The sequence below is a fragment of the Salmo salar genome, chromosome ssa25, assembly GCF_905237065.1.
Source record: "Salmo salar chromosome ssa25, Ssal_v3.1, whole genome shotgun sequence".
NCBI lineage: Eukaryota > Metazoa > Chordata > Actinopteri > Salmoniformes > Salmonidae > Salmo > Salmo salar.
In genome coordinates, this window is record NC_059466.1 from 44,200,471 (window position 1) to 44,210,609 (window position 10,139).

Below are 10,139 nucleotides of genomic sequence, written 5' to 3' on the forward strand. Positions count from 1 at the left end.
GGTGGAGGACGTTTTGGACCCTTCGTTGTTGTGGGATTTCCATTGTCTCCATCCGGATCGCCCTGCGCCTCGTCCTCCGGGTCGTCCACGAGGTCGGTGTCGACGCGCTGATGGAGCCGCGCGTCGGGGGGGGTACTGTCACAACTTCCTCCGAAGTCGGTCCCTCTCCTTGTTCGGGCGGCGTTCGGCAGTCAACGTCACCGGCCTTCTAGCCATCTCCGATCCACTTTTCATTTTCCATTTGTTTTGTCTTTGTTTTACACACCTGGTTTCAATTCCCCAATCACATGTTCTTTATTTAACCCTCTGTTTTCCACATGGTTTTTGTGCGTGTTTGTTTTATGTATTTCGGTCCGTTTGTGTGGGCTTGGTATAACTACATGTACTTGGTGATTTTTGAGTTAAGTTACTTTTATTACTCATCTCTGCTGTCCTGCGCCTGACTCCTCTGCACCAGCTACACCTAGACCATTACACAGGCCTCCAGTAACATAGGCCTCCAGTAACAGGCCTCCAGTAACATGATTCAACATGGCACAGTCCTGATGTACACCATTACCTTGACTTCAGCATAAATCTCAGTCTCTGAGTTCAAAGCAAAAGAGGCTTATTCTGTTTGAGAGATAATCGGTAAAAGCAATCCTGGGGCGGTCTACAGAGCTGACTGCTGAGAAGGAGGGACATGGCTTAGCAAGTCTGCAAAAGGAAAACGAGACGAGCCAAGATCTTGGCTAGGAATAATAATCTAATCAGACCTCTGAGATGTTCTTTATGACTGCCTGCTTTAGGAATGTGTTCTGTCCTCTGGCTTGCAAGGATAACGTTCTATGAAGTCTTATACATGTACATCGTTGTAATACATTAAGGAAGGAAACTGAAGTCTAATATAGCACAAGGAAAATATTTTCCTCAAGTAGGCCTATGGCAGACACGCATGATACAGTATATGTGAAGCTTGGAAGTCTGGAAGCGAAGATTTTGGCCAGTGTCGTCTTATTCTTATCATCGCTGAGATGAGATGAAAGTGAGATCGTAAATCTGCCACCTTTCAGAAACTACTTCCTTGTTTGGCCCAGGTGTTTCAACCAAGCCCTCTCATCTTTCACACGTCAGCCTCTATCTCTGGAATGTTTGACTGAGGACATGTATTTGATATGTGAAATAGTAATAATGTACGGGATGGATAAAGTCTAGATACTTGAAGTAGACTCCACACATTACTAAATCACTTTGTTCAGCTTGTATAAGTGAAGTTAGAGAACACAATTCTTACTGCTAGTGCAACCCTATAAACGTGTTGATGTACAACTGATTGTGCCTGTAACAAGTACCTTTTGAGAATATTGGAATCACCCTTTCATATCCTGGAACTGTTTAAAATAATTATTTTCAATGTTTTTTTTCCCCCCAGAGGGAAGATATGTAAATGCAGTAATTCAACTGAACTCAGTTGAAACATTGGCCCTCTCCCTGCACTGTTTCACATTCAGCTACAGTACATATTGCACTTTGACATTAAGATTGATAAGGAGGACATTTTGGGTTTCATAAATTCAAACATGACAAGAATGTGAGTAGGAATAGAGTATCTCTATGACTCACACTCCGCTACCGACGCCCTGTATGCCAGTGTCCACATGCCTTCTTCTGGTCAGTGCCACCGTATGGTGAACATCTCAGGCATGTGGGTTATGTTGGTCATGCAGGCAGTGGACACTGGAGCTGTTTCCTGGTGTCCAGGCTCTGGGCAGTCCAGGCTGACAGGTGATAGAGCCTGCTCTCTCTGTCTGCATGTCTGACTGGCTCACAGCTGGCTGTGATGAAGGGATTATTCCCACAACAACATCACCCTCCTCTCTCCTCAGGGCCAATCTGGGGCTTTGTCCGAGGAAACACCAGGAGGTTTCCCACTGGACACGGGCCCTTCTGGTCCCCACTGGCCCCATGACTTTGATCCAGGGAGGCGTCTGTTTCATCTGAGTGTCTTTAAGCCGTCTGGACAGATGGTGACTCTCTTTTGACCATTCTGCTCTTCATTTCACTGTTCAATAGTTAGTGAATGTGCTATAGACCTGTATTGTATGCTGTCCATCTGGCAGATGTCTGGACTGTGTTCTTCATTTTGAAGGTGATGCGACTGTTTCAAGTGTTGCTGCAGTATGCATCAGAAAAGGGAAATATGAAAATGAATGAGTGAAATTTGTTTTTGATCCTCTTATCCTTTATGTAACCAGGGAAATATCAAATTAAGATCGAAATATCTTACAGAGAATTAAGATATCAATATCTTACAGTACAAAGGGAGCTAATTAACACAATAGTCTATATGATACAGTATGTAGCTACATGAGTAAAACCAACAATGACTATGTTTTGGTGCTATTTGATGAAAGTATGGGCCAAAACAACTTGATTTGCAAACTTGCCTCTTCTTATTTTCCTGTGACAGTTTTCTCCACATGGGGGAGTCCTGAGCTAGTCAAACTCAGAGCTTCTCATTATGCTGCTGCAACAGGATTGGATTGTATGGGCTGAAACAAAAAGATAGACCTATCACATAGACCAAATCCTGTTGTTTATGGACAGATTTATCCTCACAGGCTGAAAATCGATTCATGATAACCTAATGAAAAAGATAACTTCAAATGTAATTTGTCTGGAGATGGACATTCTATTCATTGTATTCAGTGAGAGACATTCTATTCCATCAAAATGCATATTTTCTTACTGTACAATGCTTTCATCACAGCATTCTTAGAACATTAAGCCAATGTGGGTCCACATGCATCTGAGGGATACAGTAATCAGTACAGTATGTACATAATTGCGGTTATGTAATGATTTGTATATGCTCATCATTCAATAAGTCTAGTTTTGTTTCTCTAATTCCTGGTAAATGATGTTCTGTGCTGTCTTATCCTACTGCCTGGCCTCGGGGTGGAAATGTCAGTTCTTTGAGAGTGGAATTTTACCAGGTGGAGCTAACTTATTCAACCATCTGAAAATGTCTATCACCAGAGGTCTCTGTCTGCTTCTTTTTCAGTCTGCCAACATGAAGTTGGATATTTTCCTATATGAGAATACAACATGAAACGTTACAAAGAGAAGTGCTGACCATTCCTCCCTTTGGCTGTCCATGTGATGCCGACACTAGCAGGCTTTACACAGTAACAGCATCATTTGTCAGATCGTTAAGTATGTTGACAGTCAATCCATTTCACCATCATACTTCCTTCTCCCTGCCCCTACAAATAAAACACATGTAATTGTTTGTTTATGCAATTAAGTGAATTTTTGATCATATCAGTTTCAGAGAAGAGAGCTGTTACATAAGGCCTAAAGTGGTATCATATTGCATGATACTTTTTACTCCGGTGAGGTGTTTTACAATACTGTGGAGTCATTGCCAACTTCTTTCAGGATGTTTTTCAGACTACTTCCTACTTCTATTTTTCAGTTTAGCTTCTCACACCAATTAACTCCAGGCCTGCAGATCACTATCAGGAAGCCTACAGTCTGATATTCAAGGGATAATGCAGTAGCCGGCCTAATCCGTTAGCCTACAGTCTGATAATGAAGAGATAATGCAGTAAATGAAATCAAATGTATTTATATAGCCCTTCTTACATCAGCTGATATCTCAAAATGCTGTACAGAAACCCAGCCTAGAACCCCAAACAGCAAGCAATGCAGGTGTAGTAGCCTGCCCTTTCTGTTAGCTTACAGTTAGCGCTCTAGAGTAGACTGAAGCACACATCAGGGACCAGGCTAGTAATGCAGAGCTTGATAACGCAGACATAGAACATAGGTTGGTGTTCCTATCTTAGTAGAATCAGAACACTGCTGTATGTTCCATGGATCTATATGGGTGTTCTTATCTTAGTAGAATCAGAACACTGCTGTATGTTCCATGGATCTATATGGGTGTTCTTATCTTAGTAGAATCAGAACACTGCTGGATGTTCCATGGATCTATATGGGTGTTCCTGTGCATAGTCAGCGGCGTAAACCTCTGCTAGTACACTGAATGGAGGGTTCATCACCTCACACGTTCTGTCAGGTGTCCCACACTGTGACATGGCCTGTGACGTTGACATGGTGAACATGTCTTTGACTATAAAAGGAGAAAGAAGACTGCTGAGAAGTTATTTTGAAAGTAGAGTCGACAAGACCACATCCTGCCATGTGTGGGAGATGAGATGAGTAGTGTGTGTGTGTGTGTGTGTGTGTGTGTGTGTGTGTGTGTGTGTGTGTGTGTGTGTGTGTGTGTGTGTGTGTGTGTGTGTGTGTGTGTGTGTGTGTGTGTGTGTGTGTGTGTGTGTGTGTGTGTGTGTGTGTGTGTGTGTGTGTGTGTGTGTGTGTGTGTGTTTGTAGCGACTACAGTGACTGATGTTAAATTAAAGGCCATAGAGGCATAGACCATAGAGGATGAAATAGTTCAACAGTGCTCAGTTACAAGTCGAGTGTGGGGATCAAACACCAAATAAAACAGTGCTGAATTATTTCTTTCCATCCAGCTTCACTGCCTACAATTGGCATAGCTTTTTGGTTCTGCTGTGTGCAATTAATATGATGTCAGAATTACCATTGACTGTTCCACTGTGTCAGCAAACACTGCTAATTGAAGATCAAGCACCTTATCCATGGAACCCCCACAAAGCAGAAACGCATTACACAAGGATCAGTTTTCTTTTACAATGATAAGAAATGTCTTTAGGCCTACTGCTATCAGGAGCCTCATGTAAGCTGGGCCTGATGTTTTTTGAATGTGTCTTTCATCACAGTGTCCTACGATGGGGATGTGGCTGGGCTGAGGACAGTGCTGCTACAGGGACAGGGAGAGGCTGAACTCTGTAACAACAGATGTAACCTTGGGAACATCCGAAGAGGATTCTGGCTGAGCACTGAGTATGTCTACCAGTGACTGACTTTCCAGTAACAGTCTTCACTGTAGTATGTCTACTGTGTGTCCACCAGTGACTGACAAGAGTTTCCAGTAACTAGTAATTTAACTACATTTTGCAGTAGCTTGGTGGTAGTTGAACTAAATACGAATCTTGGTAATGTTTTCAATAGTTAATTACTTCCCCCCCCCCCCATGTAGCAGTGTAGCCAACTACTGGAACTACACACTACTGTTTTACCATGTAGCGGTGTAGCTAACTACTGGAACTACACACTACTGTTTTACCATGTAGCATTGTAGCTAACTACTGGAACTACACACTACTGTTTTACCATGTAGCGGTGTAGCTAACTACTGGAACTACACACTACTGTTTTACCATGTAGCATTGTAGCTAACTACTGGAACTACACACTACTGTTTTACCATGTAGCATTGTAGCTAACTACTGGAACTACACACTACTGTTTTACCATGTAGCGGTGTAGCTAACTACTGGAACTACACACTACTGTTTTACCATGTAGCGGTGTAGCTAACTACTAGAACTACACAGTACTGTTTTTGCAACAACAAAAAATTGGGTGAAGTAGGCGAGAATTCCTTTCTTTTTCGGTATCAGACCTGCCTAATTCTCCCATGAAACATAGTTGTTGTGTTTAAAAGGCCAAATTACACATTCTGTTAACATCTGACTCCACAGTGATCGATCTGTTGTTGGAATGTGTAGTCTATGACAGTTCAGATTTAGATATGATAATTCATCACAATGTAGTTTGGATGTAGTGAACTACTTTTTCCAACTAATTTAATTCAGTAAACTATATTTTTCTTAAAGGCTAGCTTTAGTGTATCTTATCTTCTTCCAGAGTGAAGTAATTGGCAGCTTGGTGAGCTATATTTTCAGAGTAGCTTCCCCAACACTGCTGGTGATAGACAGTACTTTCAGATTGTGCTTTGTTGGTTGTGCTCAGTCACAATTATATTTGGCTTGCGTCAGCTGTAACTTTCTTCCGTCCGTAGTTGTGATCACATTTGTCTTTGTATTTTTCAGTCAGGTCATTAAGCCAAGGTGTCATGAACCTCAACAGAACACATCTGTTTTTTCAAGGCCATTGGTCAAGTAAAACCATGAACATCTCTTGTCCTCACGTCTTAATGGCTTTAGGCCTATCCATGATTCTAACAGGCACTGGAACTCAGTCATGCAGTGAGTCAGACCGCAGGGTTTGGCTGGCAGCTAGCCTCTCCATGAGATCAGGGAGCTTCTCTCACTCCTCTATGTCTGGTGTGGCGGGCTAAACACTCGTCAGCTGGACACCTGCCATTATCTGCTCATTAATTATCCAGCAAACACTATTGTGCCATGTTATTAGTGGGTGCTTGATGAAGATACTCGGGCAGGCCCTCCCTGGAGTTTTGTAGTATGTCTGTCCATGACTTATTCATTCTGGTTGGCTAATGGTGGCCCATTAGCTCTGTCATAGTCACAGACAAGCCAGCTCATTCCGTTTACTTCCAGGGTTCTTGTCCTGAGAGCCTGGTCCATTGAGGCAATAGAGGAAGTTATAGATCTTATGACTGTATACTGTACCTACATGTGTAGGATCTTAAATTGAGCCAGTTTGCTACAAAAGGAAAATAATTATGAAGCAACAGGAAATGTGAATTCAGCAATTTCTTTTTTGCAAGGGTTGATACAAATTCTCAGAAACAAAAGAGTGATCAAATTAAGATCCCACATCTGTAAGTGTGTGTCAGTGTTTCACATTGTGAAATGATATGTCATGTGAACTGAAATAATATCAAGATTGCAGTTATTGGACAATAGTATCTCATGTCTGCTTCCAAAAACCTTGGTTCTTCAGTTTGATCCACTAGACTCCATGTTCCCAGCCAGTGTTGTGTTAGGATGTAGAGCTCTCATTGGCTGTGCCTTCAGCCAGTGTTATGTTTGGATGTAGAGCTCTCATTGGCTGTGCCTTCAGCCAGTGTTGTGTTAGGATGTAGAGCTCTCATTGGCTGTGCCTTCAGCCAGTGTTGTGTTACGGTATAGAGCTCTCATTGGCTGTGCCTTCAGCCAGTGTTGTGTTACGGCATAGAGCTCTCCTTGGCTACGCGTTCACTGACTTCACACTGACTTTATAATTCATCTCTCTGGTGATTCACAGTATTATTTTCCTCTCTGAGAGACATGTACTCTCACTAGACTAGACCCCACAAGAGTGATAAACATCAACCTAGGCCAATGTGGCTACTCTGTATCCCCTGCAAAGCTAAGACGTGTTGTATTCGTTCTCCTGCAGCTATTCAGGTATTCCCGATGAGCTTCAGAGTTAGATATTTGAGGAATGTGCTATTTGTTTTCTGTGTTTTATCACCAAACCCTACCACTGCACTGTCCATTGTGATGAGAGACCTCAGATCCCCCCTTGAGTCAAATGAGCCTGGATTTTACCCCAGGCCTCTGCCAAGCAATTTCCCTTTCCTCTCCAATAACCAACGTCCGCTCAAATGAAAGCTGTGTCCTTTGAATTAAGGTGTGCCTTTCCCCTTAGCAGATGTTATCAAGCTAATCATGAAAAAGAAGACACAAATGTGACAAGACCTTTCAGTGTAACCTTTGATTTGTCCTTTTCTAACTATTAGTGTTTGGAGATCTAATACACATTCCAGATATCCCACAGTACATACCCCTTGGTCCTCTGGTGAGGGTGAGTCATTCCTGAGTAGCTCTCTTAACTCTTGTGAAAGCTTCAAGGAAGTGTAGCTATCTCCCCTTACATCAACTACTTTGCACTTAGGCTTATGCATCAGGGGAGGGTCAAGACATACAGTAATGTGTTTTAACTAACCGCTCATATCTGGAGAATAAATTCTTCACAGTGTTTTGGGTCATGTCTCGTCTTGTTTTGGGTCATGTCTGTACCATCAAAGGGTAAGGCCTCATTAACATTTACATTTAAGTCATTTAGCAGACGCTCTTATCCAGAGCGACTTACAAATTGGTGCATTCACCTTATAATATCCAGTGGAACAACCACTTTACAATAGTGCATCAAAATCTTTTAAGGGGGGGGGGTTAGAAGGATTACTTTATCCTATCCTAGGTATTCCTTAAAGAGGTGGGGTTTCAGGTGTCTCCGGAAGGTGGTGATTGACTCCGCTGTCCTGGCGTCGTGAGGGAGCTTGTTCCACCATTGGAACTAACCATGCCACTCTATTGGGAGAACAACACCTATCAGAAGTCTTAAGAAACGGAGACAGGAAGTGAGAGATATTGGCATAGATGAACAGTAGCTCACTTTCCGTTCATGTCAACGAGAGTGTATGGCTCAAATGACTGCAGTCAGTCTGACCCCTTGACCAGGTCAGGTCCTAAGGGTCAGAGTTGAGGGCTTCAAGCCTTGAGCTAGTTTTCCCTCATAGATATAATAGGCATGAAATTATTATTATATATTTTTTAATTTAACCTTTATTTAACTAGGCAAGCCAGTTAAGAACAAATTCTTACTTACAATGACGGCCTATGTGACTCCCAATCACGGCCGGATGTGATAAAGCCTGGAATCGAACCAGGGTGTCTATAGTGACACCTCAAGCACTGAGATGTAGTGCCTTTGACCGCTGTGGCACTCGGGAGTCCAATGCTGAACTAATGTTGTAGCAATACAAACTACATTGATTGAATATCAATATCTGGTCCTGAATATGAAGCTTGCCCGAATTACACAAATGTTTGGTCAAAAAATGGGAGCATACACAATGGCTCAGGACAGGGTATTGTCTAGGGGTTCATAAGCCTTTGAGTCAGTGAAAACGAGAACGACCACATGTAATTTCCTGTTTCTAGTCCTATTGGATAATGTGACAAGACTCAGAGCCAACTGAACAATAGAAAATATCCAGCTTATTGATAGCTTTAACTGCGCTGAAAGGATATGACCTCACACAGCATTTCCGAAGATATCGTTTAACCATAAGCATCCTACAGCAACACTTCCTCATTGAGAGAATCTTTCCTGTCAACATAGATGTGTGTCCTGAATGAAAATCTGTACGATTCATCTCAAACTTTTGAGAAACATCACAAGAAGTATCGTATTGAACATTTTGTGTTGAAGGTAATTAAAAAGCTCCCTCATTGAGCTGGTGTGGAACACCCACAGGTTCCACTGAACTGGTGGCCTATGTGGACAGGAAGGAGCCAGCTATGAAGGGAACAGAAACACGTTACAAAGAGAGGAAGACAGAAGTCAAAGTGCAAAAGAGGCTTTGTCTCAAGAGCTTGCACAGGCTTAGGAAGAACAGACACACAAACTCTCACACACACACGCACACATATGCGAACACACACACTGCATTGGAAGTTGATTTGTAGTAAGATTCGGATTGTAGCCAACTTTTTACAGCATTGGCCACTATTTACCTTATTACACTACAATAATATATCCACAGGAGTTGGTCTTCAGCATGCTAAAAGTTGATACTGTAGTATGATTACCCCACAACCCTACAGATCCTCACAATGTATTTTGATTAGGATCCATCCCTGTGTTAGGACTAATACTACCAGACAAGCTGTATCTGGCCTGGAGGCTGTAGGACTAATACTACCAGACAAGCTGTATCTGGCCTAGAGGCTGTAGGACTAATACTACCAGACAAGCTGTATCTGGCCTAGAGGCTGTAGGACTAATACTACCAGACAAGCTGTATCTGGCCTAGAGGCTGTAGGACTAATACTACCAGACAAGCTGTATCTGGCCTAGAGGCTGTAGGACTAATACTACCAGACAAGCTGTATCTGGCCTGGAGGCTGTAGGACTAATACTACCAGACAAGCTGTATCTGGCCTGGAGGCTGTAGGACTAATACTACCAGACAAGCTGTATCTGGCCTAGAGGCTGTAGGACTAATACTACCAGACAAGCTGTATCTGGCCTGGAGGCTGTAGGACTAATACTACCAGACAAGCTGTATCTGGCCTGGAGGCTGTAGGACTAATACTACCAGACAAGCTGTATCTGGCCTGGAGGCTGTAGGACTAATACTACCAGACAAGCTGTATCTGGCCTGGAGGCTGTAGGACTAATACTACCAGACAAGCTGTATCTGGCCTGGAGGCTGTAGGACTAATACTACCAGACAAGCTGTATCTGGCCTAGAGGCTGTAGGACTAATACTACCAGACAAGCTGTATCTGGCCTAGAGGCTGTAGGACTAATACTAC